The 15445-nt window shown below is 55.8% G+C and overlaps 1 long non-coding RNA gene across 1 annotated transcript in view; it reads left to right on the top strand.

The window, feature by feature from the left end:
• LOC122466487 overlaps positions 1–15445 on the top strand; it is a 34539-nt gene that overhangs the window by 6721 nt on the left and 12373 nt on the right. Inside the window, exon 2 of the long non-coding RNA XR_006292022.1 lies at positions 7312–7438. This is a non-coding gene — a long non-coding RNA (uncharacterized LOC122466487). The remainder of the gene's footprint in view (positions 1–7311; positions 7439–15445) is intronic.

Raw genomic sequence — 15445 nt, 5'->3', positions numbered from 1 at the left:
GGGAGACAGGACTCCTGGGTTCTATACTCAGCTCTGAGAAGGGCGTGCAGTCTTGTGGGTTCAAGTTGGGGGTGTATGCTGGGAGTCAGGACTCTGGGTCATACATGTGGCCCTGGGGAAGAAGTGGCGTATTCTGGTTAGAGCAGGGAGTTGGGGCTGGACTCCTGAGTTCGATCCCTGGCTCTGGGAAGGGAGACATTTGATAGTTAGAGCAGGGAGACTGGCAGATAGATAGATCTCCTCTTTCAGACGGGCAAATGGAACCCAGGCATCCTGGCTCCCAGCCTCCCACCCTAACCCACTTGACTCCATGCCCCTCCCAGAGCTGGGGACAGAACCTGCATCTCAGCACTAGTTGAGGGAATCTCTCTATAAGCATCCCCATGTCCCACCCTGGACACAGCTTCATCTCGGCGCCGGGTGACTCTTCCCCGTGTGCTGGCCCAGCTCCGTGGGCTGAAATCAAACACCCGTTGGCCTTCGGAGTTTATTCCTTTAACGTTGGTGTCTGTAATTTTAATTAAAAGGGGTCGGGTCATGCTAGTGGCTCGGTCCAGGAGCCTGTGTACAGTGGGGGCGGATCAGATCACAGTCAGCAGGGAAATGCAAGTTTATGCAGATGGGGCTGGTGGGAAGAGCAGCAGGGTGGGGTGCAGCCATAGGGGTCAGCCCAGGATTGATGCTCCTGGCCCCACATGGATTTGTGGGATCCCCCCCTACTTTCCTTTATCTGTGTCCCCTCCCTTTCTATCTGGGTCTGCCTGTCAGTCCCCATCCCATTTCCCCACCATCTCTCGCTCTGTCTGTCCATCCCCTACCCCATCCCTCTGGGTCTCTATCTGTTTCCTCTCATTTCTCTGGGCTGTCTGTCTGTCCTCTCCCCACAGATCTCTCTGGGTCAACGTGTCGTCACCCCCGTTCTGTCTGTCTCCCAGGCAGTCTGTAGCAAACCCAGACTACAGTTCCCTATGCTCAGTGGGGTGCTCCTGATCCGCTGGGCTCCTTGCTGTGGTGAGGGGTAGACAGTGAAGTGGTAGGGGGCAGCAGGGGGTAGACAATGAAGTGGCTGTGGGGTGGGGGTCTCATCTGCCTATGGGCCCCCTTACAGCAGTGTGGAGTCCATCACCCCATCCCCACACTCCTGCTCCCTTTGCAACACCTTCTCGCCTTTGGCCCGGGGCAGGGACCCCCCTCTGTGCTGGGGCTGGTGCAGCAGGGGCTGCTCTTTGCCCGGGCTCTGGAAGTCCCAGTTGTAGTGGATCCGGCGCTGGTGCTCCTTGGCCTGGCCCATCTCGCTCCTGTCCTGATAGCCCTCTCCACTCGCCTTCGCCGGCTCCTTCTCCAGGTGTTGGTGCTGCCTCAGCAGGCTGTCCAGGATCCTCTGAGCTGACTGGTAATCCAGAGACACCCCTGGCTCCTTCTCCCCAAGGCCCTGGCTCCAGGCCTCATCCCCATCGGAGCTGTCGGTGCTGCTGAGCTCCGGCACCGGCACTAGCTCCAGCTGCCCACCGAGCAGCAGGCCCTGTGGGGATGGAGGGCGCAGGGCATCAGTGGGCGGGAGGGTGGGCCCAGAGGGAGCCACCAGCGCCTCCTGCCTCAGGTAGAGGAAGTGCGGCATGGGGAGAGCATGGATCTGGGCCCCTTCCTCCGCACTGCACTCACTCTCTGTTGAGTTGACGTGCTCCAGCAGCTCCCCAGGCCGCTGCTGCTTCCACGGCATGAAGGCTGTGGTTCTCCCTTGGCTTTCCAGCTGCCCCAGGGGTGGGAGGCTGTGGTAGTTGGGCGCCAGAGTCCTGTCTCCGTTGGGCATGGCTGTGTCCGACTCGGAGCTGCAGCCCGGCTTGTTGGCCTCTGTGGCCGAGTCAGACTGGCTGGGGGTGGTGGTGGTGGTGTGGGCGTCAGAGGCACTGTCCATGAAAGCGGGAGGGGGCGCCACATCAGAGATGTGCAGGGAGTAGAGGCTGTCGGCGGAATTGGCCTTCTCCATGTGCCGGTGCTTCCCCGCTGATTCTGACAGCAGCGCCGAGATCTGCAGGGACAGGGGAGGGGATGTCACACCAGCCCAGTGCGGCCGTGCCCAGCGCAATGAGACAGAGGGGCCAGTGGTGGTTTAAAGCCCGATATCTCCTTAACTGCGAGTGCTATATCTGAATGCTTTGTACCCTCAGCTTTTCAGTGGTGTCAGGCATTTATTTCGAGCTCTGTGGTTGCTGAGCCCTTGGATTTTTCAATCCCGTCAGTCTGATTACCCTCTGGAACTCTGGTGTGAGTTTAGCAGCCTCAAAAACTGCTAAAGCTTGCAGCTGTCGCTGTTTAAGGTGCAGTATCTCCTCAAGTCTTCAAGCTAATAACGCAAGACTTGCCCTGATGGAAAGCTGGGATTTTGTGTAACCCTGAGGATTGTCAAGCTATTGGCTCCCCCAGCCACACCATTCTGATTACCTTTGAGCTTGTTTCCCTGAGGCCACAGAAGTTTGAAAGGGTCGCAAAGTGCTAGGGCTGGTGGCAGACTGAGTTTCCGTATCTCTGACATCGTGGGGGTTAGACCTGGTCTCTCTGTGCCGTTAGAAAGCTGAGTCCCAGCTTTCCAGAGATACACGGCACTAATTCCTCACCTCTTGGGCTTTAAAAATACAAGGCTGCCACTGGCTCCGGAATCTAGCGACATTTCCTTAGTACTGGATTTTTGACTCCACAGCTGGAAGCATTTCCCATTCCTTCCCAGCACCACCTCTGCCTGCCCCCTCCCCATAGTCCACATTTCACCCCCTCCACCAGGAACACTCCCCGTGCTCCCCCAGTCTGTGCTCTCCAGGCCGCCCACCACCCCTGAGCTCACATTGAGTCTCTCCAGCGTGCAGATGGTATTCTGGGCACTAATAAGCCTCTCGAGCAGCTCAGTAATGCGCTGGTTCAGGGTTTGTCTCTCAGCTGCCATACTCTGAGCCTGCGGGGAGAGGGAGACAGCAAAGGGCTCAGGACTACAGGCGCCAACTCTGGGGGAGTTCATGGGGAAAAATTAGTGGGTGCTCTGCACCCACCGGGAGCCAAGCTCCCCGCCTGACCTCACCTCCTTCTCCGCCTCATCCCCACTCCTCCGCCTACCTCCCAGCGCTTGCCGCCACCAGACAGCTGTTTGGTGGGGTAGCAAGCTCCGGGAGGGAGGGGGGAGCAGTGGGAACATGGCGTGCTCAGGGGAGGAGGCAGGGCTGGGGCGGGGATTTGGGGAATGAGTCGGAATAGGGGAGAGTTGGGGCAGGGACTTTGGGGAAGGGGTTGGAATGGAGGCAGGGCAGGGGCAGGAGGGGCCGGGGGCAGAGGGAGGTTGAGCACCCACCGGCACGAGTAGAAGTCGGTGCCTATGCTTAGGACAGCAAGACGAGAGGGTCAGGGGAAGAATGGCCTCGTGCTTGAGGGAGGTTGGGAGTTGGGATGCCTGGGCCCCCAGTGCTGAGATGCAGCCACCTCTGGGGTGGGGTATGGGGGTGGTTTAACATCTGCACAACAATGTTGGACAGCATTTGAAGATAGGACATGTAGGATGATCCCGTGTCTGATTGAAACTGCCAGGCAGGGAGCAATTTTTAAGGCCATGAAATGGTTTGGGATTTGGCTGGGATACCTGGGTTAATATCCAAACCTCTGTGCAAATTGTCAGGGCAGCTGTATACCCCAATGGGGGGTGGAGAAGGGGAGAGAGACTTGGCCTCATGTCTCATCAGAACTATGGGAGAGATTGTGGGGTGGAAAAATTGGATCCCAAGTCCCTCGGGAGTGTAGCTACACATTGCACTTAATGTATGGATTAGAGGCTCGGATACCGTGGTGATGGGCCCAGTATAAGAGCCTACATTGAATGAGGTAGTGGGTTGTTCCCTGTCTGGGCAGCTGAGTGTCCAGGGTACATGGATCTGACCACGGAGTTGCTCCCTTTCAATGGGGGGGTCTGTAAGCCCAAATCTGGGGCTTCTCCCCGCCAGCAATGAAGCTGCCCTTACAATGAGGTGAAGTTTCTCCTCCAGCAGCTGGTTGGTGCGTTGGGTGTTGGAATAGTCCTCCTGCAGCCTGGGGGGAAACAGACAAGAGATTGACACTGTCTTGAAAACCTCCCTACAGATGCAGGGATCTTTCACCTGGTGCTGAGATGGGGCGTGAGGGCTGTTCATACAGGGATCCCTCGTCCGGTGCTAAGATGCAGCCGCCTCTGGGCGGGAGGGCATGGGAGCTGTTTATATAATGATCTCCTGCCCAGCACTGAGATGCAGCCTGCTTTGGGTGGCACTGTGCTGGGGTTTTGGGGTCAGTGCTGATTGTGAGGGGAAAGCACCCCCTACTGAGTCCACACCCCACCCTCTGCAGGACTGTGGATTTTCTTTGGAGGTTTCCCATCCAAGTACTAATGAGACATAATTCTGCTTAGCTTGCGAGATCAATCTCGGGACCCGATTTTGCTGAGTGCCCGACAGAGGAGCACACAGACTAAGAACCCATGTCAGTGTGTGATTGGTGGAGGCAGTGGGATACATTCCCAATCTCTACCGTCTCTCAATATAGACATAATTATTGTTAATGGGGGCTGGTCTCTTACAGGCTTCTGTGTTGCTGGCAGTGCAGCGGAGGCCAAGGGGAGCCATGCCACATGAGTGGGACTGTGCCCAGAAGGGCCTAGGGGGACAAGAAACTTGAACCTCAGGGAGAAGAGAGGGAGGGCCTCAGAGCTGTGCAATGGCAGGAGGTGCTACTGGAAAGCCAGCTCCACCAATCAGAGCTCTTTGGCTCTTTGTACTTGCAGCGGGGAGTCCCACAGGTTAGTTGTGCATGTGGGGGAGGGCCCTGTCTCCAAGGAAGTAGGGTTGTGAGAATAGACTTGATGCCTCCAAGAGGGGTGGGGCTATAACAGACTCAACTGCCAAGCGAGTGAACCGGAGAGCAGGCTCTGCCCCCAAGGGGAGAAGGGCTATACTAGACTCTGCCTCCTGGTGGGTGTGGCTATGACAGCAGACTCAACCCACAAGGGGGTAGGGCTGTAATAGACTCCACCTCCTGGGGGAGTAGCTGTGAGGAGGCCCCAACCCGCCCTCAAAGGCCAGGCTTCTGGATCCCTCACCTGCTGAACTTCTCCTTCAGCAACTCCAGCTCTTCCCAGGTCTGCGGCAGATCCTGCTGCCCAGCAGGGCCAGACTTGGCCCCTGCACCTGCTCCTTCTGCCTGCTCCACGCCATGGTCTCTGGGCAACCTGGGGTCACAGAGAGCACTGGCAGTGGGGAATCTGAGCCCCAGAGGTCTTGTCATGCCAGAGTCCTGGACCCGGTTGGAGTGACTGGAGCTAGGGCCAGAATCCATTTGGGCCAGAGCTGCTGGCCTGGCTCCCCTGTTGGATCTTTGAGCTGCATGCCCCCCTCTGCCCATAGACCAGGGGCCTAGCTGCCTACAGCCCTCCATCGGCGCTCCCCCTGCAGAGCCACTCCAAGGCTGCTGGGGGCTCTTAGAGCACACCCCATCCCCATGTATTCAAGTGCAGTCCCCTTCACACCTCTGGGGGCCAGAATCTCTGGGGCACTTAGGCCCCTTTGTACACTGTGGGGTGGAGACTGCCCCCTGGGATCCCCCTCCCCGCCCCCCGTAGCTGGGGAGGAGCTGGCATAAGGGCCCTGCACTGGTCCTGTTTTCAGCAGAGGGGTTGTAGTCTGAGTGCTCTGTGCTCTTGACTGTTCTCTGCCCCCTGGAGGTCGTGGGAGGTGGATCAGGGATGTGGTCAGAGTGCGCTGCGCTATACCTGTTCTCTGCCCCCCGGGGCCATGGGAGAGGTATCAGGGATGCAGTTGGAGTGTGCTGCGCTCTGGCTGTTCTCTGCCCCACCCCCCGGGGCCGTGCGAGATGGATCAGGGATGCGGTTGGAGCGCACTGCGCTCTGGCTGTTCTCTGCCCCACCCCCCGGGGCCGTGCGAGGTGGATCAGGGATGCAGTTGGAGTGTGCTGCGCTCTGGCTGTTCTCTGCCCCACCCCCCGGGGCCGTGCGAGGGGGATCAGGGATGCGGTTGAAGCGCGCTGCGCTCTGGCTGTTCTCTGCCCCACCCCCCGGGGCCGTGCGAGGGGGATCAGGGATGCGGTTGAAGCGCGCTGCGCTCTGGCTGTTCTCTGCCCCACCCCCCGGGGCCGTGCGAGGGGGATCAGGGATGCGGTTGAAGCGCACTGCGCTCTGGCTGTTCTCTGCCCCACCCCCCGGGGCCGTGCGAGGGGGATCAGGGATGCGGTTGAAGCGCACTGCGCTCTGGCTGTTCTCTGCCCCACCCCCCGGGGCCGTGCGAGGGGGATCAGGGATGCGGTTGAAGCGCACTGCGCTCTGGCTGTTCTCTGCCCCACCCCCCGGGGCCGTGCGAGGGGGATCAGGGATGCGGTTGGAGTGCACTGCACTCTGGCTGTTCTCTGCCCCACCCCCCGGGGCCGTGCGAGGTGGATCAGGGATGCGGTTGAAGCGCACTGCGCTCTGGCTGTTCTCTGCCCCACCCCCCGGGGCCGTGCGAGGGGGATCAGGGATGCGGTTGAAGCGCACTGCGCTCTGGCTGTTCTCTGCCCCACCCCCCGGGGCCGTGCGAGGTGGATCAGGGATGCGGTTGGAGTGCACTGCGCTCTGGCTGTTCTCTGCCCCACCACCCGAGCCATGGGAGGCAGATCAGGGATGCAGCTGGAGCGTGTTGTGCTCTGGCCGTTCTCTGCCGCTGTTCACACTGTGCTCTAGCTGTAAGTCAGACGTTGAGCAACACTGAAATTGTCCTGACACTAAGGTATGGGTATAAAGGAGGCTTCAAGCTGCCTTCGGTCTTTCCAGGACAGGGACAGGGACGGGGGTATGTAAGAACTGGGCATAGAATCAGAAGTGTAGGGCTGGAAGGGACCTCGAGAGAGATCTAATCCAGTGCCTTGCACTGAGGCAGGGCCAAGTAAACCCAGAGCATCCCTGACAGATGTTTGTCCAACCCGGTCTCAAAACTCTCCAATCATGGCGATTCGTCCATCTCCCTAGGTAACCTGTTCCCATGTTAACTGTTCTCAGGGTTAGAATGTTTGTCCTAACCTCTAATGTAAATCTCCCTTGCTGGGAGTGGCGCTGGTTCCTTTGTGTGCTGCAGAACAACTAATCTCTGGCTTCACTGTACTAGCCATTAACATACTGAAGGCTCTTATCAGGTCCGCCCTCAGCCTTCTCTTCCCTAGGCTGAATGCGCCCAACGGGTCAGGCTTTCTAAACCTCGGATCGTTTTCGTTGCTCTTCTCCGGACTCTCTCCAGTTTGTCCAACTCTTTCCTACAGTGCGGGGCCCAGACTGGACACAACACCCCAGCTGAGGCCTCGCCCTTGCCGAGCAGAGTGGGACAGTGACCTCCTGTCTCTTACACGCAGCTTAAATGGAACATGCATCATGACTGGAGGCGCCAAGGTATGTGGTATGTGTTCAATACTCACTTAGCTGGCTCCGTATCGGCGGCCTGTGGCTGCAGCTCCTGGGTAGACAGACGGAGACAGACTTCAGCAACAACCTGAGTCTTTGTAAAACACCACCAATGCCCAGCACAAGATCTCAGAGTGGGTGAGCCTACATAGTCCCCTTGAACACAGAGGGAAACTGAAGCACACAGCAGGGAAGGGACTTATCCCCAAGGTCGTACAGAGAGTTTGGAATAGAACCCAGGTGTCCTGACTCCCAGTCCCCGCTCTAACCCACTAGACCCCACTCCCATGCCAGAGCTGGAGATAGACCCCCTGCTCCCGGGGAGGAGATGACAGGCTGCAGAGTGAATTGTATCTGGCCCTTTGTCTGGACAGCCGTGCTGATGGACCTGGTTCTGGGGGGGGTTGGGGCTGCAGTTGGCTGGGTGATTGAAGGGGAGGGTCTGGAGGAGATGGGTGGCACAGGATCTGGGTGTTTCTGGGGTAGGAGGTGGGGTTAGGGCTGCAGGTGAGTGCAGGGAATGTGGGGATGGGATGGGGTTTTGGGAGGTTGGGGCTGCAGGATGACCCTAGGGGGGCTTGGGGGGAATCTGTTTGGGGCCGCAGGGTGTAGGTAATTCTGGTGGGGGGCGGAGGGGATAACTTGTTGGTGCTGCAGGGTCCAGGTGACCTGAAGGAGGTGGGGGGGGGGGGGTAGAAATCTGTTGGGGCTGCAGGGCCCGAGTGACCCAGGAGGGGTCGAGCAGGGGGATCCGTTGGGGCTGCAGGGCCCGGGTGACTTGGAGGGATGGGGGAAGGTCAGGAAGGGATTTGGGTGGGGCTGTAGTGCTGGAGGGACTAGTGCCACCTACCTTGCAGTGGGCCCCGCCTTGTTGTGTTGTCCCTTCAGGCTGCTCCTTGCCCCAGAGCTCCTTCGGGGGGCTGGCCCGCTCCTTCTCCACCTTCCTGGGGGCAGGAGGCTGCTCGTGACCCTCGGTCTCCTCTCCAAGGCCCAGTCTGCCTTCCCCGGGCCTCCTCTGCTCCTCGCCGCCCTGCCTGGTCTGTGGGGCCATGCCCAGCTCCAGGCTGCTGACATTGTCCATGTGCCTGGAGGGAGCTGGGTTGGTGTGATCCCCGCGGGGGCCCCTCCTCCTGCCATGGGGGCCCCTCTCCTGCTGGCACTGGCCCTCCCGGCTCTCAGCCAGGGACCCCTGGGAGCTGCCTTTGCTGCCGGAGCTCTTGGACTCAGAGCTGTCGGTGCCGGAGCCCTTGCCTGCACTGGTAGCCTCTGGTGGCTTCCAGCCAAGGGAGCTGAGGCTGGAGGGGCTCATGACTTGTCTGGTGATCTCGTTGAGGAACTCAGAGAACCTCAGCTTCTCCTGTACTAGTTTCATCTGGTCCATGCTGTGGTGCTTCTTGGTGATCCCCAGCTCCGGCAGCAGCTCCAGCTCCTCCTCAGCCCTGGGGGGCAGTGGGGCCTGGGTGTCCCTCTCGCCTGCCCGCACAGGGAAGGTCTCGATGGACTTGGCCTTGCGCAGCCCGTCGCCCTTGGCAACAGCCCCGTTTTTGAGGATGCCTTTGCTGGGTGCCGGGGCTCCTGCCCGTTTGTGCAGCCGTGGGGCCAAGATCTCAGCCTGCTCATTGAAGACCAAGCTCCTCTCCAGGCTGCTGGCTTTGTAGAGCCGGCTCTCCCCGCTGCCCTGGGCAGGAGGTGGGGACTGGGCCTCCTGGGGACCCAGCTGCCGAGACAGCCGGTCCACGCTCTGGCTGTGCCCCTTTTTCAGCCGGGGAAAGGAGACGGGCTCCTCAGCCTTGTAGCTGGCAGTCCCCTCCCCTCCCCGGCGCAAGGCCCTGGCTTCTTTTGAGATGTCCACACACGACTGGGAATGTTGGGGCTGGGACATGGGGCCGCCCAAGAAGGCCTCCTCCTCCAGGCTGGCTTCAGAGGACCAGGAGACTGCGGTGGTGGAAGATGCAGCCGAGGAGGAGGAGGAGAAGCGGTCGATCTGCCCCTCCATCCACTGCTGGCGGCACCGGCTCATCTCCCGCTCTGAGCCCTTCCTCTCCTTGTGGCGCTGAAGCGGGGTGAAGAACTTCTCCATCACTTGCAGCTTCCCAGCATGCACCTGGCCACCATCAGCCTCGTCCCAGTGCGCTGGAGAGAAGGGCCCTGCCTGCCCCTGGGCTTTCTTGTAGGATTTCCTGCGGATGGCTGAGGCACTCATCCTCAGAGCAGGACGCACCATCCAAGAGCTGCTCACAGCACCGGCAATTCCTGCCTGATTCTGATGCCGACCCCTCACCATGGTTATTTAACCAGACCGGCCGGCTTAGTAGAGCAGAAGCAGCAAGTGTCAATATGATGGGCGCTGGGGCGTGTGATGGAGGCGAGGGAGGGAGGAAGGATGGGTTGCTGGCCACGTCCACCTACCCACATGTCCTCCCGCACCCACGGATGGCCTTGCATCAGCACAGCCACTCTGGGTATGGGCGGGGACACGGGCTGGCATCTCAAATAGGAGTGAACTGGGAAAGCTGCTCTGAATTCCTGTTTCCTTCAAATGCCAGTGGTTAGGGCACTGGGCTGCTAGTCAGGACACCTGGGTTCTATTCCCAGGTCTGCCACTGAGCCCCCGTGTGACCTTGGGCGGGTTCTTTACCTTTTCTGTGCCTCGGTTTCCTCTCCCACCCCTTGTCTTTTGGGCAGGGAGTCTTGTGCAGCACCCGGCACAAATAGAAGCCCTCATCTCAGTCAGGAATCTATGCAGCACCTGGCACAACAGGGGCCTGATCTTGGCCATAATGTGCCATTGTAACCCAAAATGTACCCTGTGACTCTGCCAAAATGGAACTGTTGTCTGGTGGGTTAGAGCAGCGGGGGGCTAGGATCCTGGACTCCTGGGTTCTACCTGCAGTGCTGGGAGAGGAGTGGGGGAAGGGGGACTGGATTCAAAGGTGGCATGGTGTGAGGTTCACTGTCTCTCAGGCATGGTATATGAAGCGCATTTAGCTGCTGTCTCTCAAACCAACCTCTCCCTTCTTGTAACCAGTTCTTTGCTAGGTCCCAGGCCCCTGATGAGGCCCTTCCCGGCTCTGGTGTCCTGGGTCTGGTCGGTGCTGGGAAGAGCCCTCTGTCTCAGCTGCATACAGCTCTCCCACTGGGGACTTGGCCAGAGCTCGGTGCCAGCATCAGGGCCTCGGGTACGTGAATGTTGCTCTTGCATGCCATAGGTCCCGGAGTTAATGCAAGCGCCACAGAACTGGGACTGACCCGAGCTGGCTTACAAGGGCTCGTGTTTCTTGAAGCAGTGTGGTCTGATGGGTAAGGCACTGGCCTGGGAGTCGGGTCAAGCTGGGTTCTATTCTCAGCTTTACCACTGACATGCTGCATGACCTTGGGCAAGTCCCTTCCCCTCCCTGTGCCTCAGCTTTGTCTCCTTCCTTTCATCATAGGAATGGCCATACTGGGTCAGACCAATGGTCCATCCAGCACAGTGTCCTGTCTCTGACAGTGGCCAGGTGCTTCAGAGGGAATGAACAGAACAGGGCCATTTTGAGTGATCCATCCCTGTCATCCAGTTCCAGCTTCTGGCAGTCACAGGTTTGGGGACCCCCGGAGCATGGAGTTGTATTCCTGACCATCTTGGCTAATAGCCATTGAGGGACCTGTCCTCCATGAGCTTATCTCGTTCTTTTTTGAACCCTTTATAGTTTTGGCCTTCACAACATCCCCTGGCAATGAGTCCACAGGCTGACTCTGCGTTGTGTGAAGAAGTCCTGCCTTGTGTTTGTTTAAAACCTGTCGCCTATTGATTTCATCAGGTGACTCCTAGTTCTGGAACACTTTGCTATTTGCTTTCTCCACACCTTTCATGATTTTATAGACCTCTGTCATATCCCCCTTAGTCGTCTCTTTTCCAGGCAGAACTGTCCCAGTCTTTTTAATCTCCCCTCATACAGAAGCTGGTCCATCCCCCTCATCATTTTTGTTGTCCTTCTCTGTACCTTTTCCAATTCTAATATCTCTTTTTTGAGATGGGGCAACAAGAACTGCACGCAGTATTCAAGGGGTGGGCCCGAACCATGGATTTATGTTGTGGCATTACGGTATTTACTGTCGTCTTATCTATCCCTTTCCTGATGGTTCCTAACGTTCTGTTCACTTTTTTGACCTCTGCAGCACATTGAACAGATGTTTTCAGAGAACTATCCACGAAGACTCCAAGATCTTTCTTGAGTGGTAACAGCTAATTTAGCCCCCATCATTTTGTATGTAGAGTTGGGATTATGCTTTCCAATGTATATTACTTTGCACTTATCAACATTGAATTTCATTTGCCATTTTGTCACCCAGTCAACCAGTTTCCTGAGATCCCTTTGTAACTCTTCACAGTCAGCTTTGGACTTAACGATCTTCAGTAATTGTGGATCATTTGCAAATGTTGCCACCTACTTCTTCACCCCCTTTTCTAGATCATTTATGAATATGCTGAACAGCAAAAGTCCCAGTACAGATCCCTGGGGAACAATGCTATTTACCTCTCTCCAATAAACTGACCATTTATTCCTACCCTTTGTTTCCTGTCTTTTTAACCAGTTACTGATCCAGGAGAGGACCTTCCCTCTTATCCCATGACTGTTTACTTTGCTTAAGAGCCTTTGGTGAGGGACCTGATCAAAGGCTTTCTGAAAGCCCAAGTACACTATATTGACTGAATAACCCTTGTCCACAGGCTTGTTGACCCCCTCAAAGAATTCTAATAGATCGGTGAGGCATGATTTCCCATTAGAAAAGCTGCGCTGACTCTTCCCCAGCAAACTGTGTTTATCAGTGTGTCTGAAAAGTCTGTGTTTTACTATAGTTTCAACCAATTTGCCCGGTAATGAAGTCAGGCTCGCTGGCCAGTAAATACCAGGATCACCTCTGGAACCTTTTTAAAAAACTGGCATTACATGAGCTACAGTCCAGTCACCTGGTACAGAGGCTGATTTCAGCGATAGGTTACATACCACAGTTAATAGTGCTGCAATGTTCACAAGTGAGTTCCTTCAGAACACTTGGCTGATACCATCTGATCCTGGTGACTTAATTGCTGTTTATCAGTTTGTTCCAAAGCCTCCTCTACTGACACCTCAATCTAGGAGAGTTCCTCAGATTTGTCACCTAAAAGAAAGGGCTTGGGTGTGGGGATGCCCCCCACGTGCTTTGCAGTGAAGACCAATGCAACAAATTCACTTACCTTCTCTGCAACAGCCTTGTCTTCCTTGAGTGCTCCTTCAGCACTTCAATCCTCCGGTGGCCCCACTCATTGTTTTTTCCTGTTAGTTTTTGTGTCTTTAGCTAGTTGTGTTTCAAACTCTCTCTTGGCTTGCTCTTGTTATACTTTTACACTTGACTTGACAGAGTTTTTTGTTCCTTTCTATTTTCCTCACCAGGATTCGACTTCCAATTTTTAAAGGATGCCTTTTTGTCTCTAACTGCCTCTTACTCTGTTATTTAGCCATAGTGGCATTTTCTTGGTTCTCTTACGCTTGTTTTGATCTGGGGTACAGTATTTCACAGTCACTGTCACCATCCTGGTCATGTGGTCGGTGGTATGTTCCTACTGCTGTACTCTTCTTCTTCAAGGGTGGAATTTCTATCCCTAGAGAATCTATGGTACCGTTTGATTCATTTAGGTTTTTCACTTTATTTGACTCTGTGCTTTCTTTCTCATATAGGGCTTTGGTATCTATTTAAACTGTGACATCTTTGGGGCAGGGACTGTCTCTGACTGTGTGTCTGTGCAGTGCCTGGCATGGTGGGGGGATATCTTGTTTGCAGGGGGTATCTGTGTGGCGCCCAGCACAATAGAGTTTTACCAGATTTGCCCGTTACTTTGGGGTATGCTCATTTATCAGGGTTACTCTTCTGGGAGGGGAGGTTCTGTAATTCTATCAATGTACTGCTTGTGGCATAGGCGCCGACTCTGTGGATGCTCCCCGCCCCAGCTCACCTCTGCTCCACCTCCTCCCCTGAGTGTACCACATCCCACTTTTCCCCTTAGCTCCCAGCGCTTACCGCCGCGAAACAGCTGTTTCGCGGCAGCAAGCACTGGGAGGGAGGGGGAGGAGGGAGAATGCGGCGCGCTCTGGGAGGAGGCGGGGCTGGGGCGGGGATTTGGGGAAGGGGTTGGGATGGGGCGGGGCAGGGTGGAGTCGGGGTGGGGCCGGGGGCGAGCACCCATGTGCGCCTGGAAAAGTTGGCGCCTATGTGTGTCGCTTGTGTTTTCATACGGAGCACTACTTCTGCAAGTTCCCCCCCAGTGGAGCTATCCTGCAGGACCTAGGTTCCCCAGGGCTGGGTTCTCCCAGCACAGGAATCAAACAAACACACACACATTAACAGTGTGCGTCTGAGAGGACCGGGTTAATCGGCACTCCCAAGCTGACTCCTTATATGTCCCTGGACTCAGCAGACTGGGTCGAGCAGCACTTCCTAGCCGCCCTCATATGCCCCAGGTTCAGCACAACCCTATCCCCACTTTCACATTATGATTGTTCTGGTAGTAACCCACTTGATGAGGAAACACCACAGGACTTTTGGGCACTGCGGGGATCTTTTAGCTTAGGTACTAGGAGGGTTGCTGCAGAATGAATGAGAAAGCCAAAAAACACCCATGAGGGGAGAGAGAGAGAAGCAACCAGCTTAACCATGAAAGTTATTTTTAATAACCATAGGGGAGCCAAACAAACAAAACAGTGACAATAGTAAATCTAACTTAAATTTGATTATAAAAATCAGGGTTAGAAAACTGTAACTGATCTCAGTTCAGGGTCAGAAGGCTGTACCAAGAGAGAGAGCTGGGTTCTCACCACTCTGTGAAGCTTGATCGGGGGTCCCAGGTGGTGGTGGTAGCTGAGGGTCCAGAGTGCTGGAGACAGGCAGAGCCCCCAGCACGATCAGTCAGGAGAAGATGAAGTCCCAAGGGAACTGATGCAGATTTTGGATCTGGGCATCAGAACACTTACTTGAGCATGGGTAGGGGTTTTTGTCGGGAAAGAACAATGGTCCAAGGGAGAACACTAGATTTGTTTGTGGGTAAAGTGATGGCTCAAGGGAGTACACCAAAGTTGTTTTGTTCAGGCTAGACCATGGAAGGTGCTCATTCCTGGCTATGGGCAGTGCTCCTTCTACAGAGCTCACAATGCAATTAGGCAGCTTCACTATTTTGGATACCAATAAAGGATTTATTACTAGAATTGGTCTGATAACTACTGAGCTGGGTGTGTGCAGGTGTGGGTTCATTAACATCTGGAGCAGAGATCCCCATCATGCAGTGCTTCCCTGCTTTTCTGGCCCCAGAGTTCAGTTCTTGCCTTGGAATTTATGTTCTCCATTCTGTATGCTAATGGAGAAGCCTCCCTGTCCCATCTCAATGCAAATGAGGGTAGGGGAGTTTCCTTAATCCTGTCACCCTTGTCCAGAGGGGTTTAGGTGCGTCTCCCACTGCCTTTTCATTGCTTTTTGTAAGTCTTTCGTCTGATCGGTTTTGGTTCAAGCAGAGGCTAAGGGTCCGGGGGGAGGTCTTTCGTTAGTCAGACAGGCTGGATACTGCACCCTGGTTCCCCAAGAACACACAGCTGATAGGTAACAAGGGCCCCGATCTCAGCTGGGGACTCGACACCACTGGAACACGGATAAGAAATGATGATGATAATTTGTGCTGTCATTAGTGATCTCTCTAAAGTCCCTGTATTTAAGGCTGCATTGCGATAAGCACTCAGACGGCAGGAGATGCCAGAGTTCATGTTGCTGGTGCATGTGGCAGGTTCATAGATAAATATCCACTAGGGGGAGACACAGACACACATTGCTACTCATCTTAGAGCTTTGCTCAGGGCTAATTTTAAAGCCTGACATGAGCCCGACTAGAGGACCAGAGCCTGATCCTGAGCACGTTGGGTAGTTCTCATATCCAGGCTGACCCAAAGCCAACACTAGCTGGTCCCGTTGCGTTTGGGTCGTGTGCGAGGG

Source organism: Chelonia mydas, chromosome 7, assembly GCF_015237465.2.
Source record: "Chelonia mydas isolate rCheMyd1 chromosome 7, rCheMyd1.pri.v2, whole genome shotgun sequence".
In the NCBI taxonomy this organism is placed as follows: domain Eukaryota; kingdom Metazoa; phylum Chordata; order Testudines; family Cheloniidae; genus Chelonia; species Chelonia mydas.
This window is presented reverse-complemented; position numbering and strand designations above follow the sequence as displayed.